The sequence below is a fragment of the Lactuca saligna genome, chromosome 7 (genome assembly GCF_052625555.1).
Source record: "Lactuca saligna cultivar CGN05327 chromosome 7, ASM5262555v1, whole genome shotgun sequence".
Classification (NCBI taxonomy): Eukaryota; Viridiplantae; Streptophyta; class Magnoliopsida; order Asterales; family Asteraceae; genus Lactuca; species Lactuca saligna.
In genome coordinates, this window is record NC_136423.1 from 2,879,522 (window position 1) to 2,902,455 (window position 22,934).

Below are 22,934 nucleotides of genomic sequence, written 5' to 3' on the forward strand. Positions count from 1 at the left end.
CCATGCTCAAGGCAAAGGCTACATCAGGTCGAGTACACGTCATAGCATACATGATCGAACCTACAGCCGAAGCATAAGGTATTCGACTCATTTCTGCTATCTCAGCCTCAGTGCTAGGGCTTTGTGTCTTACTCAGCTTAGCGCTACTCTGGATGGGCAACTCTCCTTTCTTGGAGTTTTGCATTCTGAATCTCTTCAGAATCTTCTCCAAGTAGGTACTTTGACTAAGTCCAATTAGTCTTTTACTCCGATCTCTCAAAATCCTTATCCCCAGAATATAGGCAGCTTCACCAAGGTCCTTCATAGCGAAACACTTTCCAAGCCAGGACTTTACTTCCTGCAAGGTTGGAATGTCGTTTCCTATGAGTAGTATGTCATCCACATACAATACCAAAAAGCTAACTATACTCCCACTAGCCTTGACATATACACAAGATTCATCTTCACTCCTAGAAAAGCCAAATTCCTTGACCTTTTCATCAAAGCAAAGATTCCATCTGCGAGGTGCTTGCTTTAATCCATAAATGGATTTCTCAAGCTTACACACTCTATTAGGGTACTCGTTACTGACAAAACCCTCTGGCTGACTCATGTAAACATCTTCAGCCAACTTTCCATTAAGGAAAGCGGTTTTGACATCCATTTGCCAAATTTCATAGTCATGAAATGCGGCTATGGCTAACAGAACCCGAATAGACTTAATCTTGGCTACCGGAGAAAAGGTCTCATCATAATCCACTCCAGGAATTTGAGAGAAGCCCTTTGCAACCAGTCTAGCCTTATAAGTGTGTACTTTACCATCCATGTCGGTCTTCTTCTTGAAGACCCATTTGCACCCTACAGTCTTTCGACCTGGTACATTCTCAACCAAGTTCCAAACTTGATTGTCATACATGGATTGTATCTCGCTATCCATAGCCTCTTTCCATTTAGCAGACTCGGGGCCTGCCATGGCTTCCTCGTAGCTGTTAGGGTCATCTTGACTTACTAGTGTCTCATCACTAATAAGTGTCTCACCTTCTGCAGTAATATGGAATCCATAGTAATGCTCAGGTGCACTCCTAACTCTCGTGGAACGCCTCAGAGGTACAGATTCGTCAATTGGCTCAACAGGAGTTTCCTCCTCAAGTTGAGGGCTAGAGTTTGAAGTTCCTTCACCACTTGACTCTTGAATTTCTTCAAGATCAACTTGCCTCCCACTGTCTCCTTGGCTTATAAACTCTCTCTCTCGAAAGACTCCTCTTCTTGCTACAAAGACCACGTTGTCACTAGGTCTGTAGAAGAGGTAACCAAAGGAATGCTGTGGGTAGCCGATGAAAATACACCTCTCGCTTCGGGGTTCAAGCTTATCATGAGTCTCGCGTCTCACGAAAGCCTCGCAGCCCCAAATCGTGATGTGGTCTAGTTTAGGTACTTTACCAGTCCACATCTCGTGAGGAGTTTTGGCAACTTTCTTTGTAGGGACTAGATTAAGGATATGGGCGGCAGTCTCTAAGGCATACCCCCAGAATGAGATTGGTAGGGAAGCTCGACTCATCATGGAACGAACCATGTCCAACAAGGTTCGATTACGCCTCTCAGCCACACCATTCAACTGCGGTGTCCTGGGAGGTGTCAATTGTGAGACAATCCCACATTCCTTTAGATAGTCGAGGAACTCTGAACTAAGATACTCACCACCTCGATCGGATCGAAGCATCTTAATGTTCCTGCCCAATTGATTCTCGACTTCCTGTTTAAATTCCTTAAACTTCTCGAAAGTCTCTGACTTATGCTTGATTAAGTAGACATATCCATATCTACTGTAATCATCGGTAAAAGTCAAATAATAACGATTAGCATCTCTTGTGGCATGTTTGAATGGTCCACACACATCCGTGTGTATAAGGTCCAACAAACCTTCACCCCTTTTACACGAGCCTGTGAAGGGTGACTTTGTCATTTTTCCAAGTAAGCATGATTCGCAACTATCATTTGACTTTAGGTCAAACGACTCCAAGACTCCATCTTTTTGGAGTTGGCCTATGCGTTTCTTGCTTATATGTCCAAGACGACAATGCCATAATGATGCTTTATCCAAGTTATTATTATTAGTAGATTCAATACACAAAACATTATTTCCTAAGTTATCTACAATAGATACAGCTTCATACACACCATCACAAGGTAATGCTTTAAAATAAAGTACATTATTAAAGAAAGCATTAATCGAACCAACTTCATTATCAAACGAAAAGGTGAAACCTTGTTTGTACAATGCATGAAAGGAAATAATATTTCTTGCCATTTCTGGCGAATAACAACATTTATTCAAATCTAAATTTAACCCACTACTTAGCGATAAAGTATAAACTCCAATCTTGGTGACAGGTGTAACTTTCCTATTCCCCATGATTAAGTTTATTCTTCCTTGCTCCACATTCTCACTTCTTCCTAGTCCCTGCAAGTCACAACAAATATGAATTCCGCAACCTGTATCAAGGACCCAAGATTTCGAATGGGGTGAGTTATTAGAAATGATAGTGTAAATACCTGCATGGTTGGGTTTGACTTTCCCATCCTTTACATCTTGCTGGTACTTTGGGCAGTTCCGCTTCCAATGAGCTTTTTCGTGGCAATAGAAGCATTCAGCCTCTTTTGGGTCAGAAGAAGGAGTAATGAAACCTTTCTTGGTTCCACTTGAAGAAGAGCCATCAAGGGTCCGAGCCTTGGTACCCTTTGAAGATCTCTTTCTCTTCCTCCCTCGACTTTGCCCGATTGCCAAGACCGGAGTTGTTTCTGGAGTAGGAGTGATAGCAACCGACTTCCCCTTAAGACCTGTTTCTGCGGTCTTGAGAAGTCCCTGAAGTTTGCTGAGGGTGACCTCTTCCTTGTTCATGTGATATGTCATGCGGAATTGATCATAGCACGATGGTAAGGAGTGCAAAATGATATCTATTGCAAGCTCCTCAGGGAAGTTCACATTGAGCTTCAGCAACCGATCCACATACCTTTGCATTTTCTGCATGTGGCTCGTGACGGACTCTCCGTCCTTCATCATGGTTGTTATCATGGAGCAGATGACTTCGTACCTCTCTTGTCGTGCACTTTGATGGTATCTTTCCATCAAATCTTGGTGCATTTCATAAGGGTAGAAGTCTTCATAAGACTTTTGGAGTTCAGCTGTCATGGTGGCTAACATGATGCAAGCCACCTTGGTTGCATCTCTTTCATGAGTATGAAAGTCAGCGATCTCCTGGGGAGTTGCAGTGGACTCGTCAATTTCCTTAAGCTCCTTGTCAAGGACATATTCTTTGTCCTCGTAGCGGGTAATCATCCTGATGTTTCTGATCCACTTATTGAAGTTGGATCCATCAAAGGTGACTTTCCCACATAGACTCATAAGAGTAAAGGAGCCATTAGGATTCGAGCCAGAAGCATTATTTGAAGACATCTGAAAGAGAAGAACAAGTTTAGTTTTAGATTTAGGAGAGTCCTTAATAAAACACCCAAATGTAATATTAAGGCTAGGACCCAATCACAATATAATATAACTTAGAAGAGGTATGCCGTAATCTAAGCTATACCATATTTGAAAGGTAGGTGAATGACGATTCACCAATTTCCACCACGAAAACCGAAATAATAAATATTTAGTTTTTATTGGTTTTAGAAATTCCTAGATTCTTTGAGATCCAATGAACTTTTCAAAGGCATGTTTCAATCTCGGGAGTGCCCTCCAGGTTTTGTGACTGGGATGCCGAGGATCACAAAACGAGGTGTGAAGTAACCATGCAAATCACTTGGTACCCTTAAAGTTTATCACTCAATCGATGTGCCGGTAAACCACACACGCTCCACCGATACTATAATAAACCTTAAGTCACCCTTTACCTACCTTGTTAAGTCCAAGTTAGTGTGCCGGTTAACCACACACGCTCCACCAACGACTCAGACAAAGTGTAAAGTGTAATTTCATGGATTAGCACTTTATTCACATTTTTCCTAAAGTAACTAAGATTGGGAATTTAATAAAACGTTTAGTTACTTTATATATTCATCATACTTTGAATGAGAATTTATAAGTCCTTGTCTTACCCGTTCGGCTAACGACCCTCCACCAGTCAAGCAAGCGGTGGGTGAGAATATACACCCATTAAGTCACCATTTTATAGGCAACAACCTTATACCCACCTTATAGACCGGCTTCGTGAATGAGGCGTACTAGCGGTAAGACGACTTGTTCTTATACATATATATATAATTATTAAATTATCATAATATAAGTATAAGGGTTGAATTTTAACTTTTAAAATTCTAGGGGTTGGAACTAAAGTTTTATCTTAACTTTACTTGTTCCAAAACTTGAGGGCAAGTTTTGTAACTTTCAAAACTTTTCATTTCTTGTAACTTATGAGTTTAATAGAGTCATAAAATGAAGACTCTTCATTTTTATAACTCTTGTGTTTTCTTAATGGTTTTTAACTCAAGTGACTCTTGGTTTTCCATAACTTAAGGATAAGTTATGGACTCCATTAAAACACATTATGATCAAGAATTAAACTACCAAATAGGTTACAAATAATTCCTATGATCATCTAAAACTTCATAAGAACAAGAACATGAATATGAACATAATCAAAAATTACATAAAACTTTGTAATTTTGATAACTAGTTGTTGTAAATGAATTAGCAAAACATTACACCACCAAAAAACAAGTTTACAATTACCAAAACAGTTTAGGGTAATGTTTCTAATTCATTTTCCAGCAACTGAATCGAAATTCTGCACTCATTCGACCCTACTCGCCGAGTGCATGAACATGACTCGCCGAGTTGGTTGAAGATACACATGGACTCGGCGAGTCCCCCCTATGGACTCGGCGAGTCCGATCGCAGACAGCAAATTTTCGATTCTGTTTTCAACTTTTAAGAACAAATAAGAACAAACAAGCCTAGGCTCTGATACCACTGATGGGTTTTGAGCATTCTAACACTTCCTAAGTGTACATGCAACCCTAATAACCTTGGATCTATGTTTGTCTAATTTGTCATGCAAAGTTGAATTCCAAGGTTATATTCCTATCTAGCATACATGGGGAACAATTTTAACATAAAGTATAGATAGAATAACTTACCTTGTTGTTGCTTGTGTTCCTTGAAACCTTGTGAGCCTAGCACCTCAAGTGGTGATGCCTCAAATGCTTCCACAACACCAAATGCTCTTGGAAGAACTTATGAGAGAATACACACTCTTCAAAAATCGGCCAAGCCCCCTTATTTCTTAGTGTAACCGATTTGAGAGGAGATCATATTCCTTATATAGTGTTGACACATCTAGGGTTAAACCCTAATGTGTCATGACTCTTCATTTCCATGACCCATGGGTTTGTAACTCCCATGGAGCATCCATGGAGCATCCTATGGGTGGAACCCAACTTGATGATCCATGGAGCCTTTTAGCCCACTATACAAGATATGGATGATTTACTTAATCAACCCATATATTTAATTAGTTATCTTTTGATCACTTAATTAATTCTAAATTAATTCTTGATCAAACTAATCAAATAATATTATTAATATATTAGAACTTATAATATATTAATAATCTCCAAGCGTTATTTCTCTCATTTAGTTTATCCAATTGCATGGTGCCATGCAACCCAAATGGACCATGCCGGGTCGGGTCAAGTACATACCAGAAATAGTTATGGACTTAGACACCTTATCCAACAATAACATCAAGCATATCCATTCATATAAACATCTCTACTTGTGAGGAATATTGGTTGCAACGATTGGGTGCTAGCTAAAAAAACAATCAAACTCAAAATATGAATTTGAGTTCCTTATAAACCCTTTAATGCTTTGAAATTTGCATGCACAAGTGTAGAAAAGTTGAGGCAAAACCACACTTAAAATGGTTGAACATTAGGGTTATTAGATAGGCTTGTTCTAGTTTGATTTAAGACTATGCCATTATGTTCGTATAATGAGAGAAAACTCATGCTTAGTCTGACTTGGTCCTTTCGATGTAGTATTGTAGTTTTTTACAATTGCTCTTTTCACAACATTTGTAAGACTTCATATTAGTTTTTAAATCAATATATTCTTTACTCACCCTAATTTTGCGACCTAACAGGTTCCTCTACCGGTGGAATCAACCTCATCATGTTATACACGTATACACTAACACGTAATAGTACATCGACACCACAAGCATATGATTGGGTCTAGCAATGCATCACATGATACTTGCTTTAAAAGAGTATACTCTAAAAGAGTACGAGTTATATACACAATTCAATAGCAAACCAATTTGTGTTGAATATAAATAAGTCTAATATGTTTCTCTATATATAAGTGATGACTTATATTGAGCATAGCAAGTAGATTCGATCAACATTCTCTACTATTTCTTGATCTAGATTGAACAATTGATATAATTATGGGTAAATAGAACAAAAGACACTAAGTTTAAACTAAAATTCTAATTTGATACTGTGTTTTTTTGTCTCAAATTTGCCACTGTGTTTTTGAATTTTTTACAATTCTGACCACTTGACCGGTCAACCCGGTTACCTGCTGACGTGGCGTGATGACGTGTTAGTTATGATGACGTGACATACTGACATGATATACTGAGGTGTCAAAATTGAATTTTTTCCCTATAAAAACACTAAGTTTTCAGTTTTTTTCTATTTGACACTAAGTTTAGTTTTTTCTTTCAATTTTGACACTCTTTTTTTTGTTCCAAATCGAACATTCAGAGCATAAAGGTCATGAATTTCTTTAGTTAATCAATGAGATGAGCAGTGTAACATCTGTGTTTCTGGCTAAACATTAGTATGATGATTTAATAGTTAGGTCAACAATTGTAACATATTTTGAAGTAATAAAGAAGAATTATTTGAGTATTATGTGATTTATGTGATTTTATGTGCATTATACTTATTTATAACGACGTAATAAAATAGTAATAAAAATAAACATCAAAAATAAATTAATAGATAGACCCAATATCTATGAGTAAAGTTGAAGTAGTCGTACCAAGGATTTCGAGGATAGAAGGAACGCTAAAATCCGACTTATAACGAACAAGTTATGACATGTTAAAGTTTTGTAGCAAAACCGATACGATACCGGGAATCGTAAAAAATCAATTTACGATAAAATAATTTTTAGCCTTAACGATCCAAACGAAAGTCGTAGTATATGTTAAACCAAGAGCATGCATAAAAAGAACGTCAAAATCTGACTTTGTATGAGGGAGTTATGATTTTTCTATGATTTAGCATAATAGTGCACAACCCGGAAATCAAATTTTAGATCGGTCAATTTTTAACAAAAAACAATCTAAACGAGAATTAAAGATCTCATTAATAGAATCTTAACGATAAAAAGAACATTGAAGATGGAGCTCGTATGCGAAAGATATGGACGAAACTTAGTCTGTACTTTTCAAGCGCAACAAATTCAATACAATTTTGTAAATATGAGATATAATGAAAATTAGCCGACGGGGTCTAAATAAAAGTTGTAGTACTTGTAAATATCAATGTGTGGATATAAAGAACGTAGAAAATGGAGCTCGTACGTGGAAGATACAGACGAAACTTATGGCATACTCTATGATCAAACCCATATAAATAAAGGAGGAATTCTTCATATTTCTTACACCATTCCTCTAAAATCTCTCTAGAATCCTTCTTTCTTTCTTGTTCAATTTCTCTTAGATTTAGGGTGTGACACAGAAACTCCGAGTTGTCAAAAAGCCGACAAAAGAAGTTTTTAGAGTCGGAGTCCTGCCTGCATAATTTCCCAGTTTTCGTTAAAATCCCGATAAGTTAAGCTAGACTATTATGTTTTCAGTGTAACTGATATTTATAGTCATAAGTCATTATTATAAACCTATAAACAATATATGTACTAAGTATTATATAAGGGAAGTGATTTGTACACAACAGTTTTTTGTCATACACAACAATTTATGCATTATATAGTTGTACAATACAACATTTTAAAGCATTAATTGTTGTGTATGGAAAAAAATGGTCATGCCCTCCGGTTTTCATGTCTACCCGTATATGTACATAATGATTGAAAAGTGTTGCTTAACACTTATAAAATAATAACACTCGTAAATAGTCGCGATAAATATTAGACTAAAATCTAGTGATAATAATACTAGGTTCTGTCGAAGGGAAATAAATTACTAAAAGTGAAGCGCTGCCCGAGTTGGGAATCATCACTTTAACAAGTGAGTGCGTAGTTACTTTCATATTACATATAGATATGAAGTATTTAATATAAATTATGTGTTATGTGTGCATGTTATTTGTTGTCACACCCCCAAACCAGTACATCGGAAACGTCTGAGGTTGGATAACTTCATGTACAATATCATAATATAACGAATAATAGTGATCAAAGCCATACAACCATCATATTAATTGTTAAGAAGTTTACATTGCATCCAAATCATTGTTTACTTGATACCACATACATATGACAAAAGTAAATAATGTGACGTTGCGACGCCCCATCCTCAAAACCTTTTTGATTATATGTTTACTGATTTCCTGAGAATACAAGTGGTTTTGAAAAAGTGTCAACAATTAAGTTGGTGAGTTCATAAAATTTTTGTATGAGAAACATCTGCAATTTTTTAGTGTAAAATGAAAGAGTATGCCTTCAGAAAATCTAATATTTTTTCTTTAAAAATGAACTGTAAGTATTAAAACCCAAAGACTAAAAATGTATGTAGTGTTGTACTGGAAAATAGTATCATATAGTTTTATCATTATATACAACTAATTGAATGTATGTTAGCCCCGTAAACCAAATGTATTGTTAATACCTCATGTGAGTTATTATAACCGTGCTAATAACTAGGGATGAAAGTGGGTCCAAACCTGGACTGGATGGACCCGAACCCGAAAAACCCGGAACCAGTTAATAGGATTATGTAGAATCAGAAACCGGACCGGGATATAGGAACCAGTTCCGGTTTGGTTCCGGGTACGGTTCCAGGTAAAGTGGGTCTAGAACCGAAAAACCGGAAACATCAAAGTGGGTAGGTTGGAACCAGATAAAGTGGGTTTAGAACCAGAAAACCCAAAAAAACATGAATTTTTGGTAATTAATTACTACTTAGTGGGTTGAACTTTGAAAATTTTCATATTGATATCCCGACTTTAGGGGACTGTAACTTATTGAATATGAAACCAAAATTAACAAATGTATAGTCTAAAATCATGTACAAAATCTAAAATACACTCTGGAAAAAATAACATGTCAATCCGATTTTAAACAAATGAGATATGCATGTGTTAACATTTTCACATAATACAAAGTACAAAAACAAATAGCTGAAAATTTGAAAATTTTTGGTTTTGATATCCTGACTTCGGAGGACTGTAGATCATTGAATGTTAAACAAAAAATGAAAAAATTATAGGCTAAACTCATGTACAAACTGTAAACTATAAGTTGGAAAAAACCATATGTCAATCCGACTTCAAACGAATTAGATATTCATGTTTTAAAACTTTCACCGAATACAAAAAACTGAAAAACTAGAAACTTCCAGCTTTGATATCTCGAATTTGGGAGACTGTAAATCAATGAATATAAAACTAAAAAAGGCAAATTTATAGTCTAAAATCATATACAAACTCTAAACTACATGTTGGAAAAAACCGCATGTCAATCGGAGTTGAAATGAATGAGATATGCATCTTTTAAACGTTTCACAAAAACCGGTTCCGGCCCTAAAAGTGGTTCTGGTTTCAAACACGGGTTCCGATTTTTAGACCCGGTTAACCGGACCCGATGGAACCTAACCTGGATTACCCAGAACCTGGATAAAGCATATTTTTAAACCCGGAACCGAAACCGGTTCTAACGGTTCCGGTCCCGGTCTGATTCCAGTTTCGGTCCCATTTTCCGGTTCTAAATCTCATCCTTACTAACGACTAGTTGGCATGCTACTACATTCTTCAGGCGTCAGAATGTTAGACATTTGTCACTCTAGACCAACCGGTCTAACTGTAGCTAACAACTTAGATGCGAGATTGTCAGTCCCGTATAAATCTATACACAAGTGTCACGCTCTCTTACCAAGACTCTTGTTATAATTCAGTAACTTTAGTATGTACTTAAGCAAGTACGGTAAAGACTATGTCTCACAAAATTGTATTAACAGTTTCATGTCTAGTGTAATAAAAACTCTTTTTGCAAATGAAAGTATTACTCTTCCATAGTGGTTACGTAGTGTAAAAATAATTGAGTAAATTACTGAAATTGTCCCTATGGTTTGGCCAAAATTGCATGTTTGGTCCCTAACTTTTTTTTTTGCATTCGGATCGTCCCTATGGTTTGATTCTGTTGCATTTTTTGTCCCTATGGTTTGGTCAAAATTACACGTTTGGTCCCTACCTTTATGCATGTAAGGGACGAAAAACGCAAAAAAAAAAAAAAAAAAAAAAAAAAAAAAAAAACATGGACGATCCGAGTGCAAAAAACAGAAGTTAGGGACCAACATGCAATTTTGACCAAACCATAGGGACGATTTCAGTAATTTACTCAAAATAATTATACCTTTCAATAATTATATGATTCGTGCAAAATGATAAAGTAGTGTTTGTGACTCCCAAACTATACAAATTATAGTTTATTACAAATGTTTTGTTGAGTCCGTTTATATATATATATATATATATATATATATATATATATATATATATATATATATATATATATATATATATATATATATATAAATTATCATGTCTAGATGTTTTAAAAAATTATATCATATAAACTTACATCTAACACAAGTATGAGGACATTTGGTATAAAAAAAATCAATTTTTAGTTTTTACCCATTTTTAACAATATTAGCCGGGTAACTAGAAAAATATAACTATGTAAAACTTGTTTTTCCCCCTTTTTGGGGGTTTTTAACTCAAGTTAACTTTATATGTTTTAAACCCATATATTTTTAGTTAAAACCCACAAAATGATGTCATAAACTTGTTATGATAACTTTTGTTTAAAAATCCATTTTTACATAAAATGATAGATTTTTTAGTGTTCTTTTTGTAAAGCTAACTCATTGGTATTTTTGACAAGTTTCAAAAAACATGTACAAAACTACATATTTTGGGTTATATCCCACAAAAATGGTGAAATAACTAGAATCTAACCATTTATGCTAGAAAAGTCATATTTTGCCCGTAAAAATCTTAATCCTTGTAGCTTTGTAGTTTTAACCTTTTCTAACGAACATATAACATAGTTTATGTTTGTTTTTCTTAGTTTTGCATCACTAACTAACATACCACAAATAAATATTCTACAAACAAGTAATAACCACATTTCATGAAGAATGATGCTTTATACACAACATATAATTGAACCATTGAAACATTTGTGTTATATATAGATCTTTTCTTATATCCCCCCCCCCCCCTCTCTAAAACATGAAAACTCGAAAATATCGGGCTATGAACTCACATTGAGTGTGTTTGTGGTTGGTTAAATAGGTGAAGATGAAGATCCTCAAGTTTAGAATACTTGAAGATGGTATTATCCTATGGATTTTAACACATGTTAATATGTGTAAAAGTCACAAAAACTAGCATGCATGTGTGTAAAATCACTAGATTTGAAAGAAAACACTTACCAAAATGTCAAGAACAACTTGGAATAATTAGCCTAAGAAGGAGGAGCTTTGTTCTTGATAGGATATGGAGTCGGTTGAAGAAAAAATGGAGATGGTGGGGGTTTGGGGAGGCTCTCAGCAGAATTAAAAGAGAGGGGGGTGGGTGGGGTGAGGTGATGGTTGCTTGTTGGATAAAACTTGGATTAAATGTTGTGTTGGGAAAAGGTGTAGCCATCTTATCTCAAAGTCAATGCATCCGCATTTTTATTAAAATTTAGATCATTTATAAAAGTGTGGCAATTTTTATAAAAGGAGTGATATTTTATACAAAGTCTAGTATAATAATGTAGAATTACTAAGTTTTTAAATCATAAAAATTTGAATTTTTATAGAAATCTCAATATCATCAAAGATATTAGCACATTGTGTTATGAATATTATTTTTTCCAAAATAATATATACTTCAATTATCGAATTTCGCATTGATAATCTTACATAAAAATTTTATTCAATAATTGGGGAAAGAAGAGGTATTTCGTATTAATATTTGTAGGCTGTACATTAGGAAACATCAAGGTTTATCTAAAATTCTAATACGGGTTAAGTTGACTTTTGTTGACTTTCTAACTTTCGTTGGTTCCAAAATTGACAGTTGTCACATAATTCCCCCGTTGAAAGGAATTTCGTCCCGAAATTCATACTGGAGTGGGTAATCATGAGCTAGGGAACAGATGTGGGTTCTTATCTTTCATTTTCATCCTGACGCTCCCACATAAATTTTGGCCCTCGCTTGGCGTTCCAGTGGACCTTCACTATGGGTATGCGGCTTTGTTTCGTCCTTTTGACCTCCATGTCCATGATTTCCACAAGTTCTTCTACGAAGTTTAGACTCTCGTTTACCTCGATTTCATCAAGTGGGATTACAAGAGTTTCATCAGACATACACTTCTTCAAGTTCAACACATGGAAGGTCGGGTGTACGTTACTGAGTTCCTGTGGTAGTCGAAGTTTGTAAGCTACCAGGGCGATCCTGGAAAGGGTTTTGAATGGTCCGATATACCTTGGGTTCAGTTTCCCATGTTTTACAAAATGTATCATTCCCTTCAAGGGTGAGACCTTCAACTGAACATGGTCACCAACCTAGAATTCCAATGGTTTGTATCGCTTATCTGCATAACTTTTTTGTCGATCCCATGATGCATTTAATCGTTCACGGATCAGAACAATCTTCTCCATAGTCTCTCGTATGATCTCAAGGCCGGTAAGTGTGCTAGTAGGCACTTGTCCCCTTGCTAGCTATGTGTCACCCACCTCAGCCCAACACAGAGGTGATCTGCACTTGTGCCCATAGAGGGCTTCGAATGGAGTGACCTTAATTCTAGTGTGATAACTATTATTGTATGTGAATTCGACGAGCGGTAAGTGGGTATCCTAGGCTTTACCAAATTCTATCACATAAGCTCTCAACATGTCTTCTAGCGTTTGAATGGTTCTCTTGCTTTGTTCATCGGTTTGAGGGTGATAAGTTGTACTCATGTCGAGTCTGGTTCCCAAGGACTCTTGTAGTGATTGCCAAAACCGTGAGGTAAATCTACTATCTCTGTCAGAGATAATGGATATTGGCAAGCCATGTAATCGTACAATCTCTTTGATGTACGTCCTTGTTATTTTATCTATCTTATATGTCTCCTTTATTGGCAGGAAGTGTATGGATTTGGTTAATCTATCGACGATCACCCAGATGGTGTCCATCCTACCCATCGTATTGGGTAACTTGGTTATGAAGTCCATGGTTATCCGCTCCCACTTCCGCTCGGGTATATCCGGTTGCTAAAGCAAACCTGAGGGCTTTTGGTATTACATCTTAACCTTATCGCAAGTCAGGCACGTACCCACATAGGTAGCGATTTATGCCTTAATATTTGGCCACCAATAATGTTTCTTAACGTCCATATACATATTGTTTGAACCGGGATGATTGGAGTATTTGGTCTTGTGAGCCTCATTCATGACAACATCTCTGTACCGACCAAATTTTGGTGTCGGAATTCGGTTCATGAGATAATGTGTCCCATCATCCTTGACCTCTAGGTTCTTATCCATTCCCCACAAGGCATCACTTGCTATGTTATCGGGTTTCAAGGCTTCAATTTGCGCCTCCTTGATCTGTGTGGACAGGTGTTAATGGATGGTCATGGTTAACGATTTCAACCGGCGCCCTGAGTATTCTTTTCGACTTAGGGCATCCGCTACTACATTGGCCTTGTCTGGATGATAATGAATTTCGCATTCGTAGTCATTTAGTAGCTCTACCCATCGTTGTTATCTCATGTTGACTTCTTTTTGGTTGAGGATGTGCTGGAGACTCTTAAGATCACTGAAGATTGTGCACTTTGTGCTGTAAAGGTAGTGTCTCCAGATCTTTAGGGAAAATACCACTGCTCCTAATTCGAGGTCATGCGTGGTTTAGCTGACCTCGTGATTCTTGAGTTGTCTTTAGGCATAGGCAATGACATTTCCTCGTTGCATGAGCATACATCCTAGGCCCTTCCTGGAGGCATCGTAGTAGACCACAAAGTCTTTGGTCCCTTCTGGGATGGAAAAGATAAGGGCACTACATAGGGCTTGTTTTAGTGTTTGGAAGGCAGTCTCTTGATTATCCTCCCATCTGAAAGTCACTCTCTTCTGAGTCAAGGTAGTGAGCGGCTTTGTGATTTTGGAAAAATTCTATATGAACCTTAGGTAGTAGCCACCAAGACCCAGAAACTAGTGTATCTCCGTAGGTGTTCTTGGTTTTGCCCAATTTTCAATTACCTTGACTTTGGAAGGATCCACATGTATCACTTCCTCATTGACCACGTGTCCTAAAAAGTCCACCCTTCAAATCCAGAATTCACATTTCAAGAATTTCACATACAGTTTCTTTGCCCTTAACGTCTCGAAGACTTGCATTACCTCACTAGTGACGGAATTGCATGATCATCATCAGTGACTCGTACCTTCCCCCTGTGAAACCTCTTACACTCTACATCCCATGTGGGGTGTTGCCGCTCTATCGATCCACGTCGTCTCACATCTCAGAGCCTGTTGTCCTTGATGTCGAGTCCTCATCTTCCCCCTCGATTTTCCTTCTTCATGAAATATGAGTCTTCCCATGTAAGCTTCATTTTGATTTCATTTTTTTTTTGTAATTTCGAGACCTAAATTGAATTTAAGATTGTTCGACTTTGATTTATTTAAAGATTATTTTCTGTGTTAAATCAGTAAATCAAAACTTGCATTTCACTATTGTTTCTAACATTATTGTTAATTTCTTGCCAATGAGATATCGACACTGTTGGAGTTTTATTCAACTCCACTATGGTGCCATTTGAGATGGGAGTGAATGATAATAATAATTACTATCTATGCTCTATGTTTTATCTATATAAACTGATTGACCTGCAACCAGAATACATGCTTGAAGATCTGACTATAAAACGACTACGACATGAAAGAAGTATTAAATGATTTCCTGTCGAAATTTTCCAAAGCAATCATATATTATAAGGATGGCTGATATGTTGGTTTCTACGATGTATAAGTTCCTAACAGTCTCATACATAGATTGTATATGTTACTAATAAGTTGACCTGTATTTTAGAGACTAAAATACCATAGTTTTGTAGAACTATTTTATTGTATAAAGTTTCCACAACAGATCATATTGTAACTGTAAAAATAATATATTGGTATTTTACTTCTGTTTTTTTTTTTTTTTTTTTTTTTTTTTTTTTTTTTTTTTTTTTTTTGTGATTATGTCTTAGAGTTATAGTTTTTTATTTTGGATGTGCAGGTTTAAAGAGAAGAAATTTAATACAAGGGGGATTGCTTAGCTCAAATTTTGATTTTCTCTTTTAAGCTTCTTGTGTCAGACCTCTGTTTGCTGCCTCCAGATTGCTACATGGTGTCTTAGATCTAGTGTATTATTATGAAGCTATTCCCTTGGAAAATATGATGAATGGGGTTAGTATATTAGAAACTCGATCATGGGGTATAGGTTCGGTTCATAAGAAACATGAGTGTTATAATTTATTTACTATGTGTTTGAGTGTTTCTGTCTGTGTTTATAATCATCTTCATGGTGGTTGTTGGGTTACCTGAACAAAGAAGTTTCTTGGTTTGATATGGAATTTTTGGTGTGGATGTTTCTAACTCAACAACTATGATCTTGATCACTGTCTGATGTATTAATCTGTTGCACCCATTTGAAGCTAAATGTTTTTCCAAACTTGGCCAACTTTACTTTTGCTGAGTTGCCCCTGTAAAATATTGTTTAATACAGGGAATCATTTATAGTAGATTAGCGATCAAGTATCTTTTTTGGTCTCTATGCATAATAAAAAAGAGTGTTCATTGTTATGGATTTTGTGTACTATGCTTTATGCAATAGTTTGTTATAATTTTGATGGCAGTGTCAAAAGTATGTGTATTAGCAAAGGGGAAGTTTTTCTCCTTATTTACAATATTCTTTTTGGTGTATTATTATGCATTTTTTAAGGATTGTGGATAGTTTTTTCTTTTTGAACTGGTTAAAAATTATTCCATTTGTTTTCTACCTTGTATAGGCAATGAGAACTTCCTTACAATCTTAAGTGTTGACTTCTTTTGTTTTATTTGATTCACTTATTATGCCAATATTTAGTTCGTATTAGTCATGGTCTAAATAAATATCTACACATTCCTAAATAGCCTTCGGAGTTCGTTGTTTAGTGGAACTCAAATTTGAAATAAATACACTTGTTGGTTGTGACTTAATAATAACCAAATCAAATTGGTGAGTAGCTTCTCGTAGTTGTGGTTAAACATATGTTTTGTAGTTGTATGGTCTAAATATGATTTTAAATACAAAGACACGTCTAAAAAGTACAACTACATAATTTGACAAACTAAGATGTACATCATAACGACATTATTACATGAAAATTTGTTGTTTGAAATGAAATAAACATAGTAAAAAAATTCAATTCCAATTCAATTCTTAGTATAGCCAAACAAGAGAAAGGTTTGTCAGAAACATTTATCTAGAAATATTTATTCTGTGAATCTATTGTACCAAATAGTGAATCAATTCTCTTTCACCTTCTTAGTTTTTTTCAGTGCATTTCTTGCAATTCTATTTCCTTGTACCAAACATACCCTTATTCTCCATCGATCATAACCAAAATTATTTGACTATGGCTAAAGGATACATATGGACATACAAATAATTAAAAAAAAAAAACGCGACCATAATTTCCTTAAAGTCACTTGTCTTGTTATGTTTAGTAAGTAACGGCTATACGATACTTATAGACGTAGAAACGGTTAATAAAAACACCACCATAAAATACTTACCATCACATCTTTTATCCTTTTATCTTGACAAATACTAACTATTAACCACATATAATATAATCTAACATGACCATAAATTATTACAATCACTTGTTTTGTTATTTTTAGTAAGTGGCTAAACGATACACATGGACACACGAGCAATTAATAAAAATGCAACCATAAAATACTTACTGTCATATAATTTATCATTTTATCATGAAAAATACTAATTATTAACCACATATAATATAATATAGCATGACCATCATTTACTTACAGTCACTTGATTAGTTACGTTTAAACTATGGCTAATCAATACATATGGTCATACAAACCATTTATGTGACCAAAGGTATTACCTTTAGCTACGTTAAAATCCATTACATATTATTTCCAATAAAGAAAACACAAAGATGTGGCATATGGTTATATTTGACCACATTATTCGACTGAGGCTAAACGATACATATGTACATACAAACTATTAAAAAATGCCACCATAATATGAATACAGTCACATGGTTTGTTACGTTTATTATATGTCTCTAAATAATACATCTGGTCATACAAATAATTCACGTGACCATAGATATTACCTTTAGCTACATTAGAATCCATTACACATTATTCTTAACAAAGGGAACACAAAGACGTGGTTGATGGTCATATTTTTCCACATTATTCGACAGATGCTAAACGATACATATGAACACACAGACTATTAAAAACAACTTTGGTTTTTGATTTGTGATTCTATCTAGTTATTTCAATTTTGTACTTAATGAATGTTTGATTTCTGATTCTTTTTAGCTTGTTCGCCTAATTTAGAATTAAATCAATCTAGTTAATCAGCTATTGAAATTTGTAGTTGTTTTGATAAACTGGTAACAAGTAACGAATAACAAATTGGTTCCTCGTTTGGGATTTTACTCTGTTATAAACTGAAATTTCATATTTTTATGCTTCTGAGCTTGTGAGAAGTATTAAATATTGTTGGGAATGTTATACTATTCATAATGTTGCTTTTCTTACCTGATTAAGAGCTTCTTTAATTAGGTTAGTAAAAAGTTAGGGTAAACTGAAGAACTTGTTTTGGTTAATGAATTAGGTAAAAGAAAATTCACTAGAGCTTGTTAGTAGTTTTTAGTACCATATTAGATAGTGTGCATCTTAAAGTCACTAGTTCAAACCCCCCCTCCCCTTATTATTTTTTACACTTGATTAGTATTTACCTTACGCAAAGAGGCCTTGACTTTTAGGTTGTGTCCCAGATGATTTGACCTGCTTCCCTATGCTACCCAATAGTGCAACCAAAGTGATTTTTTATTCGTTTAAGACATCCATGACATCATTTTAACACCTAGTCATGATGGATGGACTAGTCATCACAACTATCATTAGGCGTTTGAGTGCTCGGCAAACGGTTTTCCTGACGTGACAGCTTTTTAGGGTGACGTCGGTTATAATCATCATTTTAGGGTTTTCCCACCCACTATTCAAATCCTATTTATTCGCTTATTACTCATTCTTTGTTTTTATTTCTTTTGTATCCTTTCTCCATCTACTCTTTCTCCTCTCACTAGTTTCTTGCTTGAAACATCTATGGAGTCTACATCCGGTATTTTTCCCACCCCTAAAAAATGGGTTGATCTTTACAAATGTTATGGATTTCAACTTAAATATGGGGTTATGATTCTAGTGGAAGGTTCCGTCATCACTGCTCTTGCACCTGGTAAAGTTGGGATCTAGATTAAGCATTCTGATGTTGGTTACCATTTGTAATCATCTAATTTTCTATTACAGCTTTTAGATCATCACAAGATCAATACTGATCAGATTGTTCCTAATGGTGAGAAAAAAATCATTGCTTTTGAGATGTTGCGTTGGTGCAACGGGATTGTTCCTGACCTTTAGGTGTTCTGTCACTTCTTCCATTTTTCTTCTTCTTTTACTGACAATAACTATACTTTATACGTTAAGCAGTATAGTCAGTTCCTTGTGACCGATTAGAAAGGTTTACCGAAGAACTGTTAAAACAACTAGCTTTGGGTTATAGCGAGAGAGTTGGGCGCATGTTCCGGCATTTCAAGTCTTCATCTGATATTGCTATTGAGTTGTTTCCTGAGAAAGAGATTTTTGCTAAAGTGTTGCGGAGTTTCGAAAATATTGCTAATGAATTTCCTGAGTATGTTTTGGTTGGAACGGGTATGAGTACTTCCTAGTGACTTCATGGGAAAATGCTTGAGTTTTACGTTACTGTTAAGGGAAAATCGACCATAGGGTTTCTCTTGGAATCAAGTGGCCGAAAATTGCAAGCAAGGGTCTCTATTTATATTTTAGGCTGCTAGGGTTTCAGGTAAAACCCTAATGGACAACTTAATCACCAAGCAGCCCATGGAACCTTCTGGAATAGGGCCTATGGACGAAAATATGATGGATCCCCATCATAATTTCATTCCCCCTTTGATCCATAAGGTTTCCCAACCCTAAATCCAACTATCACACATTTGACAGTTTAAACCCCTTTATTCAATTAATCTCTTTTAGTCACCAAATTAATTCCTAATTAATTTATGACTAATATTAATTAAATAATATGATTTACCCTTTAACATATTATTCTTATAACATATTAATAAATCATAATATCTTCCCTCTCACTCTCACTCTCACTCTCTCTCTCTCTCTCTCTCTCTCTCTCTCTCTTAAATTACATTGTCAAGTTGCTTTGGTGAAGGCAACCCAAAAGGACTATGCACAATCGGGTCAAATACATACCAAATATAGTCACAGACTCAGACACTAATCCAACAGTCTCCCACTTGGATAAGTCTAGTAACTATATCTCACATATGACTTCAGTATCCGGTTTAGCAATCGTAGCTCTTATACGCTGCTATTAACTTTGATCAATATCTTGTCCTTTAGATAAGGGATCATTTAATCCTTTGTTCTAGATATCATGCTGACAATCATATGGAACATAGTCATACTTATTGTTCAGCATATTGTTCCTCGATCTCTGATTTGTTTGACATAGAACTTAGTTGAACACATCAACTTCATCCTAACCGGGCCTGGCACATAAGTCAAACCAAATCATCAAGTGGCCAGGCATCGCTTTTATCCTCTTAGAATAAAAGGAACATATAAACTTCGACTTATATGATTTTATTTTTCACTAGCTAAATCCTACACAACAATGTGTTTTATAACATCAAATTACTAATGCTTTTACGCATTATCAATGCACAACTAAACAATAAACAATAACCATATCTCTAGGTTTAAAGATTATATGATATTATCGTATTGCGATCACTCATGATAAATTCCATGAAGTGATACAAGCAAGCGCGGGTTAATTCCAATGCTCAAATCATCATTCATAAGCACTCATGAACTTCACAGCAAACCTTTTCCATGCCTAAAACTTTTTAGACAATCTAAAAACAAATTCATGATAGTCTTGTTTCATATCTACTTCCAACATATGAGCGACTGTGGACTGTTTGAATAATATTATTATTCAGGAAGTCAAAACATGCAAAATTGAAACAATAGATAAATAATCAACACAAGTGTAACAGCCCGAAATCCAGGTATCCTTCTATTTAGCCCAGCATTTTTGATATGTTGCCATTTAGGGTTTGCATGTTAGGCGAGTACGTTGGGCGTACCAGGAGTACGTTGTGCGTACTCACGCGCTTCATTTGGACATGTTCACCCTCGGGTACGCTGGGCGTAACCGGTCCAGACCTAAAAACCCTAATTCATTTGGAGGGCTATAAAAGGAATGTGTGGCTAGACTTCTCAGCCACCATCCCTCAGAAAGAAACCCTAAAGAGAGTGTGCATTTGTTCTTAGGCCATTTTGTGAGTATTCTAAGCTTGGTGGTGCCATTCCAAGATAGCAAAGGAGAAGAAGAGCTCATTGGGAAGGCTAGAAGTGGTGTTCAAGTGTGGATCTGAGCTTTGCAAAGGTTGAAGCTTCATTATCAGGTACAAAGTTCGGATCTTGTCATATGGTTCATGTTATATGCTTCAAGTACCATTTTCTAGGGTTTTAGTCCCAAAGGTGGAGACTTTTTGTGCAAATGGTCTCCATAAGATTAGATCCATCATATTTCTGGTCTATTGGAGTTGTACACTCATAAAAATGATATCTTGGACGTGAATGTTGCACCATGCATGAGATCTAGGTCTTTGAGTTGGAATAGAATGATGTTAAGAAGTGTTGGAGCCTTTACAGCCATTCCAAGGCTTAAAGGTCTCGACTTTACGAGTATAGACACATAAACATAACCGGATCTAGAAGTTGGAGTAATGGATTAACCGATTAAGACCAAAAATGATGTATGCTAAAGTCTGATGGTTACGCTGGGCGTAACTCCCAGTACGCGCAGCGTACTGGGTGGAGACCCCGATCCATGGGTTGGTGATGTACGCCTTGTGTACATCTAACAGTACGCCCCTCGTACTCATAAGGTTGACTTTTTTTTGACTTTTAGGGTTTTGGTCAACATGAAGACTTTGGGTCAAGGAAGGGTAAAATGGTCTTTTACCCTCTGAGGAATGATGATAAGGGGTAAAGTTTAGTTGTGGAAGTCTTTGATTATTAAAATGATATTTTTATGATTAGGCGAGGTAGAGTCATCGTTGGGATTTGGAGATAGCGAGTACGCGAGATCTTAGACTTTCCACGAGGTGAGTTTTCTCACTATACTGTACCCGGAAGGGTTTTTATTGTGTGACCGGAAGGTCGGATAGGTTATGAGTTATATGCATTGTATGTGATAAGTTAATCGTTTATATGTGTCATGTATGATATGCTTGATATGGGACGGAAGGCATTATGTTATGGGCCGGAAGGCGTATATGTTATGGATCGGAAGGCGTTGTGATGTGAACCGTAAGGTTTTCGCAGGTAGGACCGGAAGGTTTACTGAGTCGGGATGGAAGTCCCCTAAGACACATGGACCGGAAGGTCAGGGCCTGGAAAGGCGTATGTGCGTAAGTAGTATTTTGGGGAACTCACTAAGCATTTATGCTTACAGTTGTTGTGTTATGTGTTTCAGGTACTAGCGAGGACCGTGGGAAGGCGCCGGCGTGATAGTACACACTGACAGAGGAACTGTTTTTATGATCATGGGATGTATTTTGTTATGATAACATTGTTCACGTATGAATTTGGAATATTAAACGATGTTTTTTTGAAGTTTGCAAAAATGAAAATTTTGTTTTAAATTTACGTTGTTACAAGTTGGTATCAGAGCCTTGGTTTGAGGGATTCGGATACACCTTCGGGCGTAACTGAACTCAAACCGGGGATTTGAGGAAAAATTTTAATTAATAAAAGCAATAAAAATTTGATAAGAGATTTCAAAACAACCAAAGGAGAAGCAGTTTGTACGGTCAGCCAGCGCCCGAACGGTACAATCCCCAAAATACTCTTACAATATGTATTATGAGATATGTTATGATATGATATGCATGCTAGTAGACTAGGTATTCATATTAGGACTAGAGTGGCCTGATTTGTGATGCCTTAGTCTAGGGGAAACTGCTGCTATGAGATGCTTTGAGAGCGAGTGGGTAGCCAGTGCATAGCAAGAATAGAGTACTCATGATCCGGGGTTCGGGGAGGAGGACTTGGGGTGAATGCTAATGCGGTGTAGTCGGTAGTATTGGGCACGTACTACTGGAGACACCGGGTCAGTGGGAAACCCAAGTAAGAATCCTTGGGTATCGGAGACTGAGTAGGGTTGCGTTATCGAGTGCGATTATGCTCGATGGAGTCTCTGATATTTTTATGTGGTATTTAAGAGGCATTATGGTTGCACCACGCCACAGACCTGGTACGAGCGGTGTGAGTGACGAGGAGCTTCGTCAGATGATTCACGAGGAGGTGGCTGCGGCGATCCGG